Genomic DNA, 24,872 nt, shown 5'->3' with positions numbered 1-24,872 from the left:
GCCACTTCAGCATAAGGAGCTCCTAAACCTGAATAAAATGAGCAGGCGTTCTCAATGACCGAATCTACAAAGGAGGCCACTGGCATGAATGAAGTAGCGTAGCCGACCCCCTCCCCAACCACACCTTCAGGAGAAACAAGTTCCTCGGCTGAACGGGTCCAGCCTTGAGGGTCACTGCAGGACAGCCGGGCTGTCCCCTGAGGAAAGCCACATCCCCTGGTCCTCATCATGATGTACTTGCAAGCCTGTACGTTGGACTCATGAGTAACACATAACTCCATACGAGATTTTTAATTAAGAAACAAATGGAGTCTTTTGTTAAACTGTATGAACTGAATTATTACCATCAGATCAATTCTAAATTTATATTTAATTTCACATCCGAACTCCATCCCTCGTGACTCAGTGGACAGCGTCTTTGCCACCAACCCAGGAAAGCCCGGGTTCGATCTCTGGGAAGTTACATGACTGTATTCGAGTCGTACTTTAATGTCTTCCCAACCCCTCACTGCAACGGCGCACAACAGAGGTGCAGTTGGTCAGTGTTGCATTAAAATTCCACACAATTCTTAATTGGGGCAAACCATCGTGGTGAGAGAGGCTACACTGTCCACACAAGGATAGACCGATGGTCCTGCAGGGTCCTAGAGCCAAAATGATTTCGCTTTCAATTCCAACTTAATAGTAACGCATCCTAACAAAGCGTAAAAGACTTATTTTCCAACTGTACTTGCATCCACACTCCCCAAATCCTAGCAAAGGAGTGAGGGTATGGAGGGGGAGGGGGAGGAGGTATGTTTTTCTGGTCAGCAAACCAATGAGAAGTGAAGACGGGCGCGTATCGCTCAGTGTCGCCTCTGCAGAGCCCTTTCTTCACCTGAAGAAGACCTCATCGAAGTGTCACTGAGGATCATACAGCGTGTTCTTAGAGAGAGAGAGAGAGGTGGGTGAGAGAGAGAGGGGGGGAGGGTGAGAGAGAGAGGGGGGAGGGTGAGAGAGAGGGGGGAGGGTGAGAGAGAGAGGGGGGAGGGTGAGAGAGGGGGGAGGGTGAGAGAGAAAGAGAGGGGGAGGGTGAGAGAGAGAGAGAGGGGGGTGAGAGATAGAGAGAGAGAGAGAGGGAGAGGGAGGGAAGGAGAGAGGGAACCTGTGTGTGCTAGTTCATTAGTTATTCTATTAACTGTATGTGTGCGCGCGAGCGCACTTACGTAATCGCAGTATACAAGGAGAGTTCCGCTCGTGGGATCCCGTCTATAGGCTTCCACTGGTCAAATTTAACTAAGATAATTTGTGACATTTGACAGTGTTATTTCAACTATACGAAAACTTGTATTAAATACTATAAATTTCATAGTTTCCTCACACACACACCCCGTGTGTGTGTGTGTGTGTGTGTTCGTACGTGTCCGTGTGTACAAGTGTCGCCCAGGGATACCCGAGCGTCCTTAATCAATAACATCTGACTGTGCCCCCCCCACCCCCGCCAACAAAGGTCCACCAAGACAGGGTCAGTGTCGACACTATGCGGGCGGTGTGGGTGGGCACCTTCACGCCGCCCGTGCCCAACGCCCACGCCTGTGATCGCTGCCGAGTTCATATGCAAAGGGACTAGTGACGGGACTCTACGAGTATTGGCCATCTGATGATCTCAACAACTTCATCTCTATCTAAAGGTGCAGCCCCGAAAGGCTGGCACTCGGTCTGTCCTTATTTTCTATCTTTCAAATAAGGATACACACACACACACACACATTTCCATTAATTTTCCTCCGTTCTGTTATTTGTGTTCTTAAGTAAATATATGTCTTGGCAACTAACTCAAGAAAAGAACTTTTAATTTACTATTCATTACGAGTTATTTGTAATTTGGTTACATTTTCCCCCCAAGGGTGAAGCGAGAAATATATATACCGGTATATATATATATATATATATATATATATATATATATATATATATATATATATATGGCACCACTACACTCATGAGTGCGTGATTGGAGAATAACTCCCATTCACGAGAGGAATGTTGATTATAATTATTTTTGACGCGATACTCTCTTGCCATGGATAGAAGCGCTGGTTATGAGCGACGAAATACTACAATACTTGGTAGGGTACTACAGTTATTTTTTTACCTTCACTGTTTCATCATCATCATCATTATTACTATTATTATAATTATTATTATTACAACTACTATCTTGAATGTGTTTGAGATTAAGTGTCTGAGAAGTATGATGGAGGTTACTAGGCTAGATAGAGTGAGAAAAGAGGAGGTGAGGAGGAGAACAGGGGTGGAAAGGGAGTTGGGAGATAGGGTTGATGAAAGAGTATTAGGATGGTTTGGACACATGGAAAGAATGAGTGAAGAAAGACTAGTAAAGGAGGTATGGAAGACAGATGTGGAGGGAGTGAACATGAGGGGACGTCCTAGGATGAGATGGATGGATGGGGTGAAGGGGGCTTTGGGGAAGAGGGGAATGTCTGTTGAGGAAGGACGGGAGAGGACAGAAGACAGGGGTGAATGGAGAATGGTTGTATATGGAAGATGTTGTGATGCATGAGGTGGAATGGACGGGTGGATGGGGGGTGAGGTAGTGTGTGTGAGCAAAATTTTGACGCACCCCCGAAGGGATTTCTCCCCGTCCTCTCCTTTATATGGGGGGACGGAGAGGGGGGGTCGCCGATTTAATTAAGTGGCCTTGCTGTGGATGTGCTGTGTCTTGCGACACTGCTTCTGACCCAGGGCAGTGGACAGGGTGCAGGGATGACCCGTCATCTAGGAGGTGCTAAGATGGGAGGGAGGGTGGAGGGGTGTGGAGTGTTTTCAGGGATGGAATGGGTGGGAATGATTTTATGCCTTTTCCTTTTTGGCTACCTCCCTAGTAAGGGGGGAAAAGCCTTGGTATATGTATGTACTACTACTATCATAATTAATTAAATAAAAATTAGTTCGATCACTGGGGTATAAGTCTACAAATACACACGGATGAAGAAAAATAATATGTTCAAATAAAAAAGAATTCAAACATAAACCAATTCAGCCAGGTTTGATCGATGGATACAGATGGGATCTCCGTAAATTATGATCAATTCTTCCCATATGCAGAGTATGTTTGCACGCACACAAACTTTTTAATATTCATTGCAACACCGAATACTAAAGATAGTACCCAGACATCAAGCATTATCATTACATTTACGTACAGATATGGACGCGTACACGCAGTGTACATTTTGTCAACAATAAGTGTACCAAAAATACATCTCGCGACATGAAATCAAACACACGAGAGCGTGTCTATCCCCCCAAAAAACAGAAATATTTTTTTACATTTCAAACCAAATAACTATGTACCATGTCGTCGTCGTTGGTTTAAAGGGGAAACGCTGTAGGCCAATAGTCGACCCTTAGTTGCTGAAAGCCCAAGACAGAAATAGCTCTCAAGTGTACTCTAATATTCAAATGAAGAGTTGTGAAGAAGATTGTGAATAATTTATGTCAAGTAATGCAGTGATTCACAGTTCTTTCTATCGGGAATTAAAAAAATCGTTAATATCCATTACAAGAAAACAAGACAGCCCAAAACCAACAACAGCAACAACAATAATACTAATACTAATAATAATAATCATACAAACAATAACATCCTAGCATTTTTTATGAAATGCATTTTCGTTCAGAATATTTCAAAGACTCCCAAAAGAATCCGTCTGTATCGATAATGCGTTGTATAGGTCCGTCTAAACCACAGCGTTTGACAAGGCTACTTTAACCTGTCGATGGACTAAATTATCTCGCTATTCGGACGAAACAATCCTGCAAACGGAGCAAAGTCGTCGGATTTTTCGTTTATGCAAATTCAAATTTCTCAACCCCGACGCCCCGCGTGATGACGTCATGTCGCGCAAAGGCCCATAACGATCACGACAGCCTCGTCTGCCTCACCGTCAGAGGTCAAACCCATAGAAAATCCACACATATCAGCTTACAAAACAAAGATGTCACACTTGACGTTACGTAGCAAGTGTAACGGCTAAGGCAACGCGAGAGGTGATACGGACACAAAACAGCTAACGTCCACCTCTGCAGTACTAAAGGGACATCCCTAAGGTGCACCTGGGTTGGATCAATCCAGGAACCAGCGCGTGGAACAGTCTGGCCGACAACAGCATACCCTACTGATCCTTCTGTCCCCTAAGAACCAGTACCAAAATTTTCCTTGGGCGGGGGGGTGAGTAATATACTGATTGAACATTTCTAAATGCATATATCCTTGCTGTATATCCCAAAGATTAACATTTTCAGTACATCAATAAATTTTCATTTGGCCATCGTATGTTATTACTTGGAACTATTGAATGTATTCAATTATTTCACTTTCCCTTGACCGTGTGAACTTAAACATGGCGTGCAGACGATACACGATATATTAAATTCTGCCTTCAAAGTACGAGTTCTGCACCAAAAACATTCGCTATTTATTCATTATATGTTTGTGGTCAGTTTGTAAATCTCCTACACTGCAGTAATACCAAGATTATTGCAGTTACCACAAGATTTTCTTGTCTGAGAGAGAAACAGAGAGAGAGAGAGAGGGGGGGGGAGTCCATTTCGTATCGAACAAGTGCAAACGACGATCGCCCGCATTGCCAGAGTCGACCACGAAATGCACCAACGGGTGTCTCCATGGTAGAGGCACAACAGAGGGGGCGGGGCGTCGTCTTACGTCATGGCCCACGTGACCACGAGCGTGTTCGTGATTGGTTGAGCATGACATAAGCTCCCAAGGTAACTATTTCGGCTCCACACTTGACGAGTTGGGAACGAAGTTGCATAAATCATCGTCTGCTGCCTCAAACTGCAGGCCCGCCATGGTCTGCAGCGATCAACGTGCAGAAAAAAGTTTCTTTTCATTAGCCCGCTGCCCGTGCAAAGTCAGGCAATTACATATTCATGGATAAAAACAAAAATAAAGGTGCATGTACAAAGTACAGGTACATGAAATCACGCAATATAAATAATACACAGATAAATATTTTTATAAAAACAAAAAATTCCGATAATAAATAAATGAATACACGAATATCAAAAGGAGAAATACGGGCATCGACAAACAAATTCACAAACAGTTGACGCTATATTATAAAAAGGACCCGCATCCTGCACTACCGTCACCACCCAATCCAACCCTGTCAAACAGCATAATATCATCATGCAATGCATGGCCTTTGCGTCATGCACGAGGGAGTGGTTTCCCCGCGCCAAAGAATAAAATAATTTGACTCAGCGCCGCCAAGGTGAAGGAGGAGGAAGAGGAGGACCTGGGAAGGGTGAACGTTCGGGCTTGACCCTGGGTGCTCAGTCCGACATCGCAACCCCTTCAAGTAGCCTACCTGATTTAACTTGTATATCTAATTTGTCTCCCTCCAAACGATTTTATTCATTACGAGATCCCAGCATTTGTAAATCCCCAACTAGTCAGATTTTTTTGTGGAGTAATCTAAATCTACAAAATTCGTTTAAGAAAAATTTTGGTTGGATTGAGCAGCTTCGGTGACAATTGAGCTTTCCCTCGGTAATTATTCATTTATCAGGAACGCCCTTCACATATTTCCTGCAACCTAACGCCAGACGATTCGTCCGAAGACGCCGCCCAGAGAGCAGTTCTGACGTGTAAAGGGGTTATTTACACTGAGCTATTTTTCCTCCCACACCCTACCTTCAACACCCATTTGAATAAATAGAATATGACTTCTTACACAGACCTAGACTTTCCTAAGATTATTTCAAGAGTATGTCTAACATTTGTATGTGTTTACAATCTTTTAGTTCACCATTCAGCTTTGCTATGTATGACGGAAAGATAATTTGACATATTGGAGATTTGAAAAATAAAACGTTGTAACTGATTTTTTTTCTTCTCTCAAACAAACTCCCAACGATCGGCGCTGTTGAAGTCTGTGGAAGTCCAGTGTGAAAGGCCCTATCGCAGTTCTGGCGTGTAACGACAATTAGACAAAAGCAATTTGGCGCGGCGAAGGACATGCGTGTGACATTTCCCGTCAAACTGTCGCTATGTACGTGTTAGGCTGGGTTAGATCAGGTCAGGTCAAGTTGGGTCAGGAGGTTAAGTTGTACTTCTAAGCTCTGTAGGGAAAAACGATTTTGTTGTACAGATAAGCTCTGCTAAATTAAAACATGTTCAAGAAACCTCACTGTAATATACATGAGAGGAGCAATGCTCGTCGGGTCCTGTCTCATATCTGGTTACAAATCCAAAGGTCACTTTCATGCCACGTCACTCCTGCAAACTTCTGTCTCGTCTATCCATTTTCTGGTTAATTCTGTGTCCTTTAAAACCGGGTTCTCTCGACCAATGTGCACCTCCCCAGCTCCTCTGACCACAAGCATGACCTGGATCGCGTGTAGCCCGAGGCCAGGTCATCGCGAAAGGACGCGATGACGTCACGTCCCGCGCTTGCGCTGCATGAGCTGGACACCTTTGCGGGTTCACAGCTGTTTAACAGTAGCGACCCAGATTTCTTGCCTTTGCTGCAAGCGTAGGGGTGGAAACCAGAGAAATTGGCAAGAGTGACATGGCAGGGGTCGGCATTTGGGAAAGATCTTTGTTCAGTAATGAGCTTAAAAATTTTACCCACACAAAAAGATTTATATATAATAATATATTACATAACTTTTAAAGAAACCTATATAAATGAAATGCGACATATTAAGATGAATAATTTTACGCCTTTTAGCGATTTATATGTAACAATAATATAAATATTACATAACTTTTAAATAAACTTATAAAAATGAAATGTGACATATTAAGATGAATAATCTTACGCCTTTTAGCGAAGACGCTATATATTTACGTACTCATGAAAGACAACACAAACAATTCATAATTCCTTCAAGCAACCCTAACACGAGTGATTTTTTTTCCATTCTTCTTTTAATCTCTACCGCCAGAGTTGTGGGAGGACTTCCATTACGACATCGTAGATTTGCGACGTGAACGACTTTCACAACCTCACAGACTTACGAATATCGTAATTCTCCGACATTAAATAACACGCTCGCTACAGTTTCTCCACTGTAGTACTCACAAGTGAAACTAAAGTTATTACAGGTTTAAGCACCGCGCGGATCATCGAGAAGAAACCTCCCCCACCCCTACCACTCCCTCCCAATTCTAGGAAATTTACCTGCTTCCGATTCCTTGATATGGTAACTTAGAGACGCTCAGGCCAAGCTTCTAGCCCAAGAAAGAGAAGGAGAGAGAGAGAGAGAGAGAGAGAGAGAGAGAGAGAGAGAGAGAGAGAGAGAGAGAGAGAGAGAGAGAGAGAGAAAATCTCCCACACAAAATTGTATCTGCACTATAATTTTCCGAACATCAACAAGAAATATTTGTCAATAAAATTAACAATACAAATAATAAGGCAGCGGATGAGGAGGGCAAAGAGTAAGCGAGGAGGAAGGCGGAGAACAAAAGGTCGAAGAGGAGGAGGAGGAGGAGAAGTATCTGTAAAGAAACCGCCGTATGCATTTCCGATTCTATCTCCATATGCTCACATGCCCCCTCCCACACACACACACAATCTGTAAACTGATTGTCGCAAATTTGAATGCATGTTGGACACCCAAGAAAAAGAGAGAGAGAGAGAGAGAGAGAGAGAGAGAGAGAGAGAGAGAGAGAGGGGGGGGGGGGGGGGGCGAGAAAACTGAACAGAGTTGTCCGCTTGTATGCTTTGTCTACCAAGACAAACCTTTCAATTAGGATCCTCTGGAACGGTGGTTCCCAATGCAGGGTGCACGCCCCATCGGGGAGCAATTAACACACGCGGAGCACATACAGTGTGCATACATAAAATATGTTTGTTTGTACACCTGTAATTACATTATATATATATATATATATATATATATATATATATATATATATATATGTGTGTGTGTGTGTGTGTGTGTGTGTGTGTGTGTGTGTGTGTGTGTGATTCACCATGGTCTTGGACCACGTGCTGGACTCGTGATCGATAGCTATTACCCTCCCGGTAGAGCTCAGAGCTCATACATGACCGATCTATGGGTAATGCTGTGACCTTACACGCAAACACTCACACCCAACTCCCCGCCCACGAGAGTTGAAGTAACGACTCGCAGCGCAGCGATACTGAATTTATTTCAGCCCTGGGTAGGATTGGAACTCAGACCTCCGTAGTGGCAGCCGGGAACTTTACCAACAGCGCCATCGAGTCGTGTATTCACCTCGGATCTGCTGCAGTCTGTCGAGACAGCCAGACACCACCCTACGGCAGTGAGCTCAGAGCTCCTTATTAGCCGATCTCTGGGTAGGTCTGAGACCACTCACACACCACACACCGTGTGTGTGTGTTTTCATATGTTTGAATAAGAAGAATTATAAGTCACAGGGGGGCATCATGGTTTAAAAGAGATGATTAGGTGGGGCATGACAAGAAAATAAATAAATAAATAAATAAATAAATAAATAAAAGGGAACCACAGGTCCATAACATGAAAATACGTCTGGCATCTAGGATAATCTAAATCTAGTGACTTTGCATTCCGATTACTAGATTATTTCCAACTTTCAAAATTCCCTAATAGAAAGGAAAAACATTGACCGAGTGGGTGATGGGGGAAAGTGGAGGAAAGAGGGAGGTAGTGTGAGTAGGAGTGAGTGGATAGAGCAGGAGATTTAAGAGGTGAAAGTGAGGATGAGGTTGAACTGAAAATACGACGGCGTACAGAAGCGATCATCGCCCGTGCATGGAAGAAAATGAAGAAATATGTAAGAACTCTTGTTTTACAAAGCAAAAAATGAAGACATTCTGCCAAGCGATTCCCTATTCTCATCTCTAACACGAACACCAACACGCACCTTCGAACCCGATGCAGCGACATGACGTCACACACCAGAAGACCTAACGGTCTTTCTGTTCCTCCCTTTCTCTTCCTTTCATAAAACTTTCCTTCAGCCTTAAGACTTGAATTACGGATCACAGCGTGACTGCAACTGCAACCCGAATTGTTGTATATAATACTAAAAGTGAGCTCACAATATATCACCCTTGATACTCAAAACATGTATCTGACATTTTAGAGTGATATTCAATATCCTAGTCTGTAGTTTGACGTATTTATTCTTTGAACACAAAATACTGAACTGGAGAGAAACGTGGGTGTTCTTTTGTACTTGATATCAACACGCACACACAAAGACCTTGCACCAGCGCAAACCCCTTCTTCCTTTTGTTTCTTCTTTGTTCCAATCCTTTCTCCCGCCTCTCATTCACCCACCTCATCTCCTGAAGAAACTTCATTTTACTATTCTCACACTTCCAACTTTAGCACTGCCCAGGGGGTTGGGTCTCCAGACACAAAGGCCCGTTACATTTGAAACACCCTCCTAAAATTCGTTATATGTGAATACATTACCTTAAAATGACGTATTCGTGAGGAAAAAAATATCTAACATGTATCACGTTTGCTTTGTGGTCTCGTTTCGAGTCATTGCGATATCTGTGTCAGTCGTGACGGAATTAAAATTGCAGAGAAATCAAAACAGTTCTGTTCACAAAAGCTGTTCATATAGAAATCACGCACCCGATTCAGTCATTATAAGACAGAACCTTGGACAACACTTTCCCCGATTATTACAATACATAACTAATTAACACTTGTGCCACCTGATTTTACGCCACTCGCCCAAGTGTTTTGAAGATACAGTTTTTACAGTGTCACGTTTGAAATCCGGCTAGCATCGTCTAGCTCTCCGCCGAAATTACCGTTACAGCTTTTTAAAGACGTGAGAAAAAATTAATTTGTTCAAGAACTGTTTTCCCGTGAGACAAAAACACGTCTTTGCCGTTCTTAGATTTAACCGAAAATTTAATTTTGTCGAGTTGTTCCACGTATAGCAACGATAAAATGTTTAAACCCATCTCTACACAGTGGTGTGCCCAAACCGAATGTCGCATGCAAAGCAACAAAACAGTCCATCAAGGCGAAATAACTAAAATAGGCAATGATTCAGACACTGAGTGATGTTTACTGCTACTTAATGCACGAAAAAAGCATGACATTAGTGTGGCCTAGAGTCCACTCAGAATGAAAAAAATACATATATCGACCGTTAGAAGTCTGCTATTTAGCAATTAGACACGCGGCTGTACAGTAGAAAACCTCCTCTCCCACCCCCAACCTCAATGTACATACATGGTTTGTCTTTCGATGAGGAAACAAAGATCACAAAAGTGAAAGGAGATTGTGAATGGATGAAAGTATGACATGACAAGATTATATGTTCTTAATTGATCCCTAATATTAATTCTGAGTGGATGAGATGGAGGGTTCATTACATGGTGAGACGGTGGGGAGAAACGAGCCCCAGACGTGGAAGCCACCTTGTGCTTCTGACCCATGCTCAGCGACGGAAGACATGGCGGCTCTTCATCCTCGAGGTATTCAGACGTGAGAGGGTGGTTGAATGGGTTTGATTTGTTTATGGTATGTGTGTGTGCTCCGACTCGGGCCCCTCCCCAATATCTACACTAAATGTGGGAACATTTTTTGTAGTCTGTCGCAGACAATCCACCAGAATCCATGGGCACAATATTGTGACAAATAAGCACACACAATGTACATGAATTTGAAGCTAGGTATTATAAAATGGAAATTAGGAGACAGGATCCAACGAGCTTCACTCCTTTCCTACATACAGGTACTACAGTTAGGTGAACACACACACACGACCACTATCCCTATGACTGATAGTTACACAGCTCCTACAAGACTAAGAATGGAACAAAACTATTTCATCTGCCCACTGCTGGTTTGGACCAATACCCCAATACAAGTACCAAGAAAAAATACCACTTAACACCACTGAACAAATGAATAACAATGTATTAAACAAGTGACTGCCTTTGACATATACAGAGGACAGAGATACATGAATGAATGGCAGCTAAAAATCCTTTACAAGTGCAGAACAGAGGGAAAGGTCAAAGGTAACTAGAAGAAAGCACAGGTGACATCCATTCAAAAGGGGAAAGGTGACAAGAGGAATCAGAAAAATTACAGAGACAAACCTGTAAGGAATTGTGAAAAAATATGTAAGATGACAATGAAGGTGAAACAAAGAGGATCCAGGAGAGCAAGCGAATGAGTGAAACAGGTGTTCACATATCAATCAAACATGAGTTCAGGGTAGGAGTGGGAATATGTGTCAAAAACATAGTAGAACCACTGCTTCTGTGTAGGAATGAAACGTCTAACATAGCAGTGGAGATGAACAAGTCAAAAAGTCCATTTGATAAATCTTGTACATACATACATACATTTCCCCCCCTTTATTAGGGGTGGTCGTGTTACACACACAAGTGAACTATGCATGTATACCATATGCTGTCTCCCCCTTATTGAGAGGAAAGAAATAATAAAAATGTGGTGGCTGAACAGATAAGGATGCCAATGTCTGGAGATGAGAATTCTCAAGGACAGCTTGAATTTGCATGATGGCAGTGTGGCCACACAGTCTTAAACCCTCAAACTCTTACAAAGCTAATGGCCGAAATGGTGAAGGAGATATACATAGACAGATCTGTGGATGGACCCAAGGATTAATGCTAACTGCTGTGGTGCTTCAGGTCTTCCCACTCATTGAAACTAGAGGTAACAATTATAATCATGGAAGTGCTGGTGAATTGTTGATAACAAAATACAACTCAATACTAAATAGAAATAAAAACTGAAATGTGTAAACCACATGGTTATGTACCAACGTATGAATCCAATTATCTAACAGTGTATACCTAGCTAAATAATAAAAGAAACTCCTATCTTTCTATGAAAGAAAGACACTTTTAATACACTCCAAAAACCTATGTAATTATCACAGCAATATATATTCGTAGCAAACTTATACAATAATAATCTAATTCTTCACAACCATAATATGGTAATCTGTGTATCTCTGGTAATCTCCCATCACTGAAGCTATCTGGACTTGCATAACAAGACATGGCTCTTTCCTGGATAAAGAGCTTATAAACTATTTATGTAATGCCACCTGCCTATATAACAGGGAGGTCATTGGTATATACTGTACAGTAGAGTGTATACACATATGGTACCATATTCACATATTGTATAGATGCAGTTATAGCCAACATTTCCTGTTGCAATGTGACAAGAATTTAGTGAGGAATACAAATACCACTAGAACTTAATGAGGAATATAAAAACCATGTAAATCAAACTAAAAATAAAAAATAAAAAAATAAAAATAAAAACAAATGTAAAGAAATCTCACCTCAATGGCAAACTCTACAGATCTTTTCTACTTCTATCCAGTATAATTCTACTGAGGAATGCCCTTGGATGATGATGCTAACTTATCACAGATGCCACACTTGAAAATGCTGCCAGGTATCCAACCCACTTAAATAACCTCAAGTGGTCTGTGCCAAGCTATATATAGGTCTAGCATATCTCTGTACCCTTCCCTCTACCGAGGCTGTCCCTAGCAGCCAATATATGGAGATTGAATCACAACAAAAATTGACACAATAACAGTACTAAGATGCTTATAGGTACAATAATAACAATCATTGCTACCTAAAGCAAAATTATATAACACTGGTCACACAAGACCTCCAGGTACACTTATGTATGGGAAAATTACATCTCAAGAACATCTAGTATACATCCATGTTAATAACATATACAATGTCTAGATCTACTTCAACTGCAAGATACTAAGACCTCTGCAAATCTTGTTAATTAAAATCTGAGAAAAAATTACATTAATGATATATGCAATCAATATGGTATTACCCATAGAGCCAATCACATGTAGAGCAATACAAATCTTTTAATTAAATATGCTTTAATGTACTTATCAATTTGATTGCAACTAACCATTTGTATGAATTCACCTTTGTATTTACCTAATTGCACTAAATAGAAAAGGAACAACATTAATGGAGTCATATCTTAGTCTCAAATTATCATAATTAGCTTAAAATTCATGTATGGGCTATAACCTTCTAATCTACTCCAAGTATATATGCATATAAGGAAATCTATTTTTTTCATGTCCTTCAGTCAATTAGTTTTTTTTAGCTTGCTTTCATGACTTCATGAAGCCCTTCCTTCCCTAATCAAAAGACCTCTTCTATCAATGTAGTCCACCCCTTTCAGCAACATGAACACTGTAATCATATTTCTCTTCAATCCTTCAACACTGTCAGATCTAATGATTTTACTCAACTCAAATAAATCATTTTCTATAATGGGAACTAATTTGGTTAATGCTCCATGCATCCTCAATCTTTTTCATATCTTTCATTTTACTGTGGATTAAAAGATCTCATCTATTGTATTCATGTAATAATGCCTGACTTGTTATATCAGTTGCCTGAATTGAGTAAAATCAGCCTAGATAAATACACACAGTTCCCATGCTTACAAGATATCACCACTGGTATGTTGCATGAACAGCTAATCACATATCAATCCTATCAATGTCCACACCCAATACACTGCCTGTGTAGTGTATAGGCACTTGTAGGTGGATGCTTACATTATTTTTTTCCTCCAGCAATTTTCCTTTTCTATTTATTTGTATTGTCATATCTGCCCTTAATATTTTTGGTTGGTGCTATGATATTTCCTTCATATTTAAGACTCCTTTCAGGAACATTAGGATTAGGTTATTGTAAATTATTCAGTACAATATTGTTGGTGTTGCATTTATGTGATGTCTTGGGTGGGTGGGTGCAAGGGTTACTGCATAAATTGCGTGCCTATCGTTCTTGCATTTTCCTCTATGGAAAGGATTGTGTCTGAATGTATCCGTAATGTAGTACAACCAGTCATTTTTCTTAATGTTTTATTTTATGTTGATTGTAGGATGTTTTTGTTTCCTTTCTTAACAGGTGGATATCATGGCATTTTGGGACAGACCTAAGCAAGACAATCTATGGCCAAATGCAGCACCATTACTACTGTTTTGATATTCCCTTGGGTGAATGAATGCCTACCTACTTAACTTTGTTGACATTTAATCTTCTCTGTATTTCATTTAGGTCACAGTGTTCCATACCTGGTGAACTTCAAGTAGTAATTGTTGGGGATGGAAGTAGAGTAAGACAAGCTGCTTTAGGCCTTATAAAAAAGAAATCCAAACCAGACCAAAACAGGTGGAATTAGATTACAAAGTCTCAATGAAGAATATCAAAGTGCCCAGTCCATTCATGCCTTATGATGAATGTGATCCATATTTTCATGAGGTAACCAGAGAAAAACCAGCATCCACCATGGGTTCATTAAATGAAAAAATTAATTTATTTATTAATTAATTAATTAAGTCATGGTGCATCCCCATGGGGCTAGTAATTGTTCTCTGGGGCAGGCCTAACACTCACTGAACTTTCACATTTCAACTGCCATATTAAAAAAGTGCTCACATATATATATATATAAAGCTGGTGACAGTGAAGCAAACCCAGGCCTCATTCACATTTATCCCAAATGCACAAGACCCATCATATACATTTTTTGTACTCCAAGAACCATTTACTCATTTGCAGAACAACTTAGAATGTACCACACTCACATTATTGTTAGGTCAAAAAGTTAATAAAAACTGAAGATATACACAAAAACAACTGGTTGACAAATCTAGCTAACGCAGAATGCAAAATATCTCAAAATGGACACCTATCAGGGACTAAATGACTGCACAAGGCCCTCCCAAGAAGCAATAATAGTACCTACAAAATTTACCCTATTCTTGACATTCTACAGGAGAAAAGTAAAGTGGATCCCTTGTCCTATCCCTCTGTCCCACTCAGTTCTCTTCTAAGATTTGTATGAAAACACTGTCAGAATTATATTCCCAGTACCACAAGGGGATCAAGATGAGGTAGTCATAGAAGTGATAAAGGACAGCTCAATGGAACATCATAAAGGAAGGACAGAAGTATTACAAAAGCATAATTACTCCTTTATGAGAAGAGAATTTAAATTCTAACAGACAAATGACTTACCCGAAAAATAATGATTGCATGGTAACATACAGTCAATACCCCAGTACATGGTACCTTAGCCCAACAAGGAGCTTAGATTGAAGAGACAACAAATGAGGTGTTGGATGAGTGTGTGATGGGTGGGTATATTAACTACATATTTACCCTATTCACACATTATCTCCCCAGCACCACAACTACAAAACAGCACACACTAATACACATTTATCTCAATAAGCTGGAACTATAACTGACACAATACAGAATGTCCGCATCCCCTCAAGTCCCCAGCAACAGTGCTTATCCCCCCAATTACTATTAATCTAAAAAGCACCTTGGTCAACCTCTCACTGGACAAAAATACCAAAACATGGTCATGTGGTACACACATGACCATCACCTCACACATAAAGACCAAAAGTGAAGGTCAATATGAAACATACTTTGAATGAAGGAGGCCCAAGATATGGACAGCAGAGTGAACAAAAATTTTCAACACAGTTCCATGCATGATCCCTCTAAACCACATATCCTTTACACGGCAGTTTATCAAATGTAGCATAAAAAACTCCAGTAATAATATACTCAAACTGCTACAATAACCTATCCCAATGAACCCATATAATGCTCATACAAAAACACACTCAAATCACAAAATAAGCACTATCCTATATATTGCCAAAATCCTTTACCTTGCCAAACTTTCCTCAAAATTACTTCCAAAACAAGTGCAACAGTTGCACTGGGACATCTACATTCAGGTCATCAAAACACTTTTGAACAGTACTAACACAGAATCAGCCTGGCAACAGACCAACTGCCCCCGATATGATAAACCACCACAGAGAAGACTGAGCACCTTAAACCCATATTACCAGAAACTCACTTTTTCCAAACAATAGAAAATTTCATAACTTTGGGATAAACTGGTGGCCATGGCCACTTTCCTGGGTGACATGGATCTACTGAAAGAAAACCAAGGCAAGGGGTTCACCAATCAGTTACTAAAGGAATGCACAGCATGGTAATTGTCAGCCACTTTAACAATTTCCAATCACCCAAAAAATTATTTGCATATTTGGAGTCTTTAAATGGAAAAAAATACCATTTATCACTTAAAACCAGCAAGCCTAAACTAGTACTGCATATCACACACATGGTGCTTCCAATCAATATGCTGCCCCAGGTCTCTAGAAAACCTGTACAACTCCCAGGTAACTGACAATAGCCACTGGACTGCCCAATAAGTCACTTATGGATGAGGTAGGGTTGTCTAAATAAGGCAAGAGTAAAGCACTATAAAACAAGGTGTTCAGACTTCTGTGTGGTGATTTCATATATGTAGGTAGTTTTAACACTGGATATGACCAAAATACAGACATGCTAGTGTGGTTCTTGTTTGTCACAAGAGGGATTTCTCTGTATGGCCGGTGTCTCAGGGAGTTTGGTATCTTGGAGTGCTTGTTTCGTGATACGAGTGCACGTGTTATTTTATATGTTGCATAGTGCTGTTATAAAGTTGCTGATGTTTATGAAAACACTGCCAGTATGGTGTCTTCTGTCATGGTCAGTTAGTTTAGATTGTGCTATGGGATGGATGTGTGGATCTGAGGATTCTTGCACAGAATTGTATATTTATCATTTTCATGTGCTGTTCTATATGAAGGATTTTGGATTTAGTGTGAAAATATTCCACTGGGGTAGTTTTTGTGCATCCTTTTATTCTTAATGTTTTATTTTGTATAATATTTAGGGTGGTTTTCATGAACAGTTTGCAAACCAATTAGCTTTCTTTTGATGACCAAAACCAGTACTTGCTACTGATCTTATTACCACCACAGAACTGTGTGCTAAACAAGAATAACCCCTGCATTCTGAAGATGGGGTAGAGGACAATAGAGTAATAAAGAGAAACAATGAAAGAAATCCTTGAAGAGGATAACAGAAAACAAAGAAGAGTTTGGTGAATGCATACTTTCATTTATTTTGGAATCATGGTATCATGAATATTAAAATACATGTAATGTTCCTCCCCAGAATTGGTATAACATAAAAATGAATATCAGCCACCTTAAAGTCTGATGTAACTATTTCTCAAATAATTTCTTCAAGTGAGTAGAAATAAAGGAAATTCTGATGCAAATGACTACTACATTCTACTCATCACTGCATAAGTCAACTATGATTAGACACAAATGCACCTTTTTTTTCAAGACAGTACTGTGTAAACATACTAACATAAACACCACAAACAATTATGCAAACATCTTCAGCAATTAATTATACCCTTATATTTCATCACTCACAGCAAATTTACTTCAATTATGGTAAGCACTCACATGAATGACTATCTAAGACTGCTGAAGGTCTCCACTGTAAACGTGCACAAGAACATACCATCACACCACCTTTGTGAGGAGCACTAGATAAGATAAAGTCATTCAGTGTCTTACCTTGGGAATTAACCATCAAAATCTTATCAAGTCACAATCAAGTACTCTTCCCTCTAATCAGCCATTATTTGCTAAGCAGGATGGTTTAACCTGAGGAACTTCCCCAACATTTACACCCACATCACATGTGCCCCTTTCACTCTTTCCCACTTAAACCATGCAAAGACTGCACCTCATAACTTTCCCAACTACAACTTATATGGACATTTGGAACCAGGACATAAACCCACTTTGGGAATTAGTGGTGTTTATATCCTGGGCCAATTACTGATATGGGTTTATGTTCTAGGCCCAAACGTCCACACAAGTGATGTTTGGCGAGTGTTAGATTTAGAGACATAGGTGTACCCGGTTTTTCACGCATTATCTTTCAGGCATTAAATATTCACAAAAACAAATACCCCCCACTCCCTTACTGTCTAGTGGTATAGAAGCAACCGCAAACCCGTGCCATGGACAATTGGACAAAGTTTCTTTGTAGTGAATCCTATGACCTGCCCAAGGAACATTGCTGACTGGCATGAACTTGCAGGTTTCCAGTCAAAGAAATGTAGGGCAGGGAAACAATAGATTGTTTCAGATCATACAAAACTCAACCAAAGTATTTCAACACATTTTATTCTATAGAGCAGACATGAAGTTAAAATGGTGCAATTATGCATGACTTTAAAAGAAAATGATAGCTGAAAATATTTTAACAAGGTCATGATAAGCAAACCACATATAAGCTATCAAGATCTAGGAAAAGGAAGTTGAATCAACTATGCCAACAGCACTGTCAATGCCAAGGTGATCACATGAACAAATTTTAATTATGAGGCACAATTTGATCATGCAAAATATCCAAAGCAAGACACCCCCGCCCCACCAGGATATTCTTCTTTTTGGAACTGACACCACTGCAGACTGTGAGACCCCTATGTTGGCATATTCCTCTCCCCACTCACAATATCCAAAACAAGTCTAAGCACAACAACCAGTTTCTTGCCTGTCTATGCTACATAAGATATATGTCATGGATTAGTTTTGATAATAATAAATGCTGTAAAGTTTCACTGACTGGAAACCTGCAGTCACACAGTGCCTGTTCATAGTCATTCAGCTCTCCTGAAGCGAGGAATATGTCTTGTATTATTGTAAGACTACTCCTATGTCACTGGTTTATAGTTTAGTGGTGATGGTGGGTTGCCAGTGCTCCTTATTGGAGCAGGTGGAGGAAGTACGATATTGGCAGAGAAATCTAGGTCTGAATAGTGAATGCAAGCCCTCTAGATGGAGGTGTGGGTGTTCAGAGGCTTTGAAGATGTGTGACAGGGAGATATTTCTTGTGTCTGTTTCACATGACCTTCACTTGGATTGGGAGTTGTCCACCCAAGGCTGTAGATACTGCAGCACAAATTCTTCTCATGCTGTTCAACACCTTCAAAATCACACCATATTTTTGCTATAAATAAAACTGCCAGCCAGCATATGGAACAAATGTGTATGCCATGAATAGTAACAGGGAAAGGGCTGAATAAAATCACTGTGTCAGCCAGAATGATTTATGTGTACATTGGGAGCAACAATGATTAGGTTAATTAAGATGGATTTAAACCTTTTCTTGCAAAAGAAATTTCTTTGGATAAAATCACCTGTCAGCAGCCTGTTGCTAATGGTGGTGGAAGGGTTAATTCCCTGTGCCCTCTACTGGAGGCCACACGACTAAAAAAGATAACCTATATATCAATCCATGTGATGAACACTGAAGTAGTTTTAGATGTATTTCAGGATATTATTCAGATCAATACTGAACCATTTCATTCTGCTCAAGAAATATTTCTGGCCCACAAGAGCTTCAACTACGCAAGTTACCTATATCTTGATATATACCATTCAATCCAAAGGGGTGCTTTCAATAACAGTAGCAGGAAATAATCCAGCTGTTGACCTAAACATCTGAAAACACTGCCACCAAGAATTACCAGGTTAATGTCTTTGCTTGACATAAATTCCTACCAGATGTAAACTTGCCTAAACCACCAAACAAGTTTGAGTGAATCAAGCTCCTCCTCAACAAGAACGGGTTTCAGATGCAACAACAACAAAAATTGGCACCCAGGCCTGAGTAAGCAAACTTGGCAACCTTAACATTTATAACTGGACCTCCTGTATTGGAGACTTATGGTGCAATAACTGGCCTTTTCTGGGTGCACGGAAACAGCACAAATCACAGTAAGTAACTTTGAGCCATTTCATTCCATAAACTTCACAAATGAAGAAAATCATCTGGTGCCCTTCATAAAAAAATCTCTGGTATTCTTTACAATATGCATTACTAATTGGTTCTGATGCTTTTGAATCTGGCATTCACCTTTCAGTTCAATAAAATATGCCTAATTGGGCATCAGCCATAATAAGGATCAATTCAATTAAAATCCTTCACCATAATAAAATTATATATTATCCCCAAATACAATATCTAAAAAAAATTTCAAAGAAAATCTATAATAAAGACTTTCTTCTATTAAGAAACTAACAGTTGATGCCACTAAGTCTTCCTCAGTTGATCAGTGCCCTTTCAGGAGTAGTGAACCAAAATGTTACCATCAGCAATAAAAACTGGAGCATCTGTTTATCTTTTTGTAGGTGAGGTTGAAAGACCTGCATACTGTTACCACTGAAACACACTTCTACTATCTGCATTTTTGCAAAATGAACAGCTTTGTGCAGAGTGATCAATTTAAGCTAAGGAGGAAACTAAAACAAATGAGGAACACGTCAACATGTATCTGGGAAGAAACATTGAACTATTGCATGTGGGCCTGTCTCTACTTCACCAGCTTCTTCTTTTTTTTTGGGGGGGGAGGGGAGAGAGGAGGAGAAGAAGATGATGCTAAAAGAGCCTGGTAAGTTTACCCTTTTACTGTGATTAACAAGTTGTTTGCTCTGGCTACCACTAACCGATTTCACTCTGCCAAATAAAAATTCTCTGTGCACTGAAAGGGACAAATCTATCCCAACTCTTTCATGCCAACACAAATCAAGTACACAAGTTTTAGCTGCCACCTGTCAGTTTTATTCATCCAATAGAAATCCTTAAGTTTAAAAAAAAGAAAATGATACTGAGAAGTTATACAGTCCTGGTGTGAAAACATTCAGCTTCCCATAATGATAGCGTGCAAATGAAAAACAAATCACTTGGTGTCTTGTGTGTTGAATAAGCACAAATACTGGAAAGTTTACATGCACTCAAAAGAAAATTCATGAGAACTGTTACATTATTCTCATTAACCACATATATTTACCCAATGAAGCCAAATAAAGAACATGTTGAAAAGGAAGATTATCACTAAATCTGAAGTTCAATACACCATAGATCAGCAGCACAAGGTTACACATGCCTATCAGTGCCTTCATCCACAAGGAGCAAAGATAAAAGGGAAATGGGTAACAAATGGGAGTGGAACAGATGGTTGAGGGTGCAAGCCTTGGCTGGTTAGCTCTCTTATAAGTGGGAAGAAGCCTATTGGTGTGTATATGCATGCATGCATATATATATATATATATATATATATATATATATATATATATATATATATATATATATATATATATATATATATATATATATATATGTGTGTGTGTGTGCAAATATATACTGGATATATCACTTTCCAAGCCTACCAAGATATGCATGTGACAAGACTTAAGCCGCATAACCTAAATAAAACCACTCAATTCACTGCAGGAGACATGCAGCCCAGCCATAGCCACCCAAGGTGAATCAAGTATAGAAGCGTTATCATACAATCTGTGCTATCAACTGATCACACAACACTATCAATAGATCCAATCAACTGATAATGCTATGCATTTGACAGCTGCTTGAGGTCCAAGTAGGGGTTCTGTAAAGGAAGCCCTGTGGCAGGGTCAGATATACACATGATGCAACAAAAAGGTTTTAAATACATTATTGGAGCAGGCATAAATCAATGGCACAGATCAGTTATGCTATCAATTGAGCTGTCATTGGAGCATGCATTGATTGATTGTTGCATGTCCAATGGATGTTCGGGCTGCAGGCAAAACAGATATCACATGATGCAAGAAAAAGATTTCAAATACACTGCTGAAGCAGACATCAATAGTTGGTACAGACTTACTAATGATGCATAAGGATGTATCAATGTAAATTTTGTTAAAATCACCTGTGCATATGTAATACTGTACCATATTTGAAAAATATGTAAATTAAAATATTGTGAACCATGAGTTTTATTCTTAAAGTGTTCATTAAGAAATATCCTTTACTAGATAAAGCCTTTTACTGGACTCAAACCTACCCTCACCCAAATCCATATACAAGAAATACACCAACCTTGCCACACCATTAATCAATGCATTAATAAAGGTTCCAATGATAACTCAGTACAACTGGTTAGTAGCATACAATTCTAGTTTAGAAACATAGTTCCAGATGGTCTGGTCTAAAAATGTGATTTGCTGCCCCCAGCCCTACTGTCTAACAATCTATTTTTCACCATATGTTCAAGCTTCCTTAATTTAAATACACAAAGTTAGTACCCTATCTGCCATGATTAGCACAAGAGAGGTGGTGAGTACAGTCAGCTACATGATGGGATCACACAAGACTACACTGGAATTTCTAATGCGTAGCACACATTAATTAACTATCTACTGCCTAAAGTTTCACTAGGTGGAAAACCCACAGCCCCACAGTGGCTGGCAACTATCCTTGGATCCTCCCACAAATCTCTCTGAGAAGAAACTCTGGACTGTTGTCTAAGTTCTACAAGAAGTAGAGGGGTTACCAGCTGTCAGCTACCCATGTGTGAAAAAGTGTAATAGATACAAATGAAGTTGATAGACAGAGATCTAGGGCCCAGTCCTGACACCGAGTGTCAGCTCCACAGCTTTCCTGTCCATCTTTAACCTTCTGTATGGTCGATAATTACCTCAGTGCAGGGTATTGAGACCGACAGATATTGTCAACTGATAAGATGACAATTTACTAAGTGTTCTTTTCCTGTATGTTGTGCGTGTCAGGCAGTGGTCAGATAAGGCTAATATGAGAACTGGTAATGATTCAGGTCAATATGATATTTCCGTTCTTCTTTTAATGCTGCTTTAAAATAATTAACTGAAGTAGCATCCACTTTTGCTGACTTCAGGTTGTTCCAAGCTCTTACAACTCTATGGTTCAAGAAATTAATTCAAACTTCTGTAGCCTGGGCAAACCGATGACCTCTGGTATTCTGACTTTGGTTGAATTGCAGCATTTGATGGTTGATGCATCTCGAATCTGTATTCACTAAATCAAAGCCATGTATAATCTTGTATGTCTGTATAATGTCTGCCCACTGTCTTCTATACTGTAAAGTTGGCATATCCAACTTCCTGTACCATTCCCCATATGAAAGTTCTTTCAGTTTTGGTACAAGTTTTGTTGCCCTTCTCTGTATCCTTTCTATTTTGTCCATGTATATTTGGAAATTGGGTGTCCACACACAGCTGGCATGTTCTAGATGGCATAAAGAATGAGTCTGTTCATATACATGAGTGGTTTGCCTTAGACAACTTACGATTATGTTGGCTTTGTTGGCAATGTGATGATAATGTTATGCAAATTTCAGCTTATTGTCAATGACAATGCCACAATGACATTTCTGGTTTCCTCCAGAATGTGTGGGCTTCCAACAGCTTGGGTCATCTGGTAATCATGTTTTGGATTTGCTGAACCCATTTGCAAACACAGTGACCAAGATTCCAAATTCTTAAATCCTGCTCTCATTATTTAACAATGCAGCAAATTATTTTGTGCCATCTGCCAGTTATATGAACAGGTATCATCATTGATCCCCACACATTAATTCATGACACGTCTAAAAGTATTCATGATTACTGCACACTTAAATGTGACTGGTCCCTATCTATATTCTTAATGAAGAACTTATAAATGCATTAATCATGCCTTGAACAACAAAACATCTTTGCACCATATTCCAACAACCGGCTCACTTATGAGTGAAGCTGTAATGTACAACTCAACCTACATCAGTCACACTCAATCATAATCTATGGAGTATGGGAAGTACAACAGATAATGCAGATGGATGCTTCCTGACTTACTTAACCCTTGAGACACATTTTACAAATTTCGCTTCTTGTGACTGTCAGGTGTTTTAGTTCAGCTGAAGGAAACCCACTACAACAATATAGGATCAAACCTGAAATTATCTAAATTATTCTATTTGATGATTTCAAAAGGTATTAGTTGTTGCTAGGTGATTCTAGTCACAGATCACCCACTGAGTAGCTAAGGAGATATACTAACACATACTACACACTTAACTACTTGTAAGTATATAATAAAACGGCATTAATTGGAATGGTTGATAAATCCCATTACGTGAGATAACAAGGTGATACAATAAATGGGTAATAAAATCCTTGTTTACATTTCCGTCTAACGAAAAACTGCGTAGCAATACATTACTTGACAATAATTTGGATAAATATCTCACTGTAATCATGTGTAGGGTTTTCTAATTATGCATAATAATTCTTGAAGGTGGCGGATGGGAGCGTTAACAATATTACATATTGCAAAACCTCGGTTCAACAAAGTCCCCCCCCCCGCCCCCCTTTAGATCTCGTCTTAGGTCAAACGAATGACCTCACTTCACTTTTGTTTCTTTGATATGTTTTAACCTTAGCGACAACAACAATATTGCCCCTACAAATACAAAGGGGATATATACTGTTCAAATCAACGTTACTTAATCTTCAAGGCCAATGAGAGAATGTGAAACACAGAACAACAAAAAAGCATACACACCTGCCCACACACTCTCTCCGTCACAAAGCGAGCCTTCAACAACGGTCACCTATTTCCTCTTCTTCTCTCTGCTGCCACTCAAGCAACCTCGCAAGCCCTTTGTATACACCGTAGTGTTAGGTAGAGACACGCTGCTTATCTCCCTTAGCACCATCTGAGGGCTAAATTACGATTATCGCCCGAAGTTCGATAAGCGTAACAGTATCACTCCTCTCACTTCTCTAAGAGACTAGCCACTGAGTAGAACAGCTGATTGCCAAAGACGCAAACACTCGCAGTTCAAATGAGAATCTGCTATCACTCCGTATATAAACAGATGTTTGCTTACTTGCATCCCCTTAACTCTAAAACATATTTATGTATACAAAATAATTCTTCATATTTTCCTACAAATTCACATGGATAATTTTTCAAGGTAGTCACACAAAGAGTAAAACGTACAGTATCATGTTTGACCTATTCTTTCATAATTAATGTTAATAAATAGCTTTAGTAAATACCATTCACCGGGATATA

The 24,872-nt window shown here is 39.7% G+C and overlaps 1 protein-coding gene across 4 annotated transcripts in view; it reads right to left on the bottom strand.

Annotated features, from left to right (window-relative positions):
* Oatp30B (Organic anion transporting polypeptide 30B) overlaps positions 1 to 24,589 on the bottom strand; it is a 103,722-nt gene extending 79,133 nt beyond the window's left edge. For 2 of the 4 annotated variants that reach the window (XM_076200426.1, XM_076200429.1), the window contains exon 1: positions 24,357 to 24,589. The gene's annotated coding sequence lies outside the window, so the exon portion shown is untranslated. Of the gene's footprint in view, positions 1 to 17,368; positions 17,476 to 24,356 lie in introns of those variants that run through there. The other 2 variants (XM_076200428.1, XM_076200427.1) reach the window with 2 other exon arrangements.
* Between the last annotated feature and the right edge of the window lie 283 nt (positions 24,590 to 24,872).

Source organism: Oratosquilla oratoria, chromosome 17, assembly GCF_046742065.1.
Source record: "Oratosquilla oratoria isolate Oo_2021 chromosome 17, ASM4674206v1, whole genome shotgun sequence".
NCBI classification, from domain to species: domain Eukaryota; kingdom Metazoa; phylum Arthropoda; class Malacostraca; order Stomatopoda; family Squillidae; genus Oratosquilla; species Oratosquilla oratoria.
The sequence above is the reverse complement of the archived record's forward strand: the minus strand, read 5'-3'. Positions and strand labels throughout refer to the sequence as shown.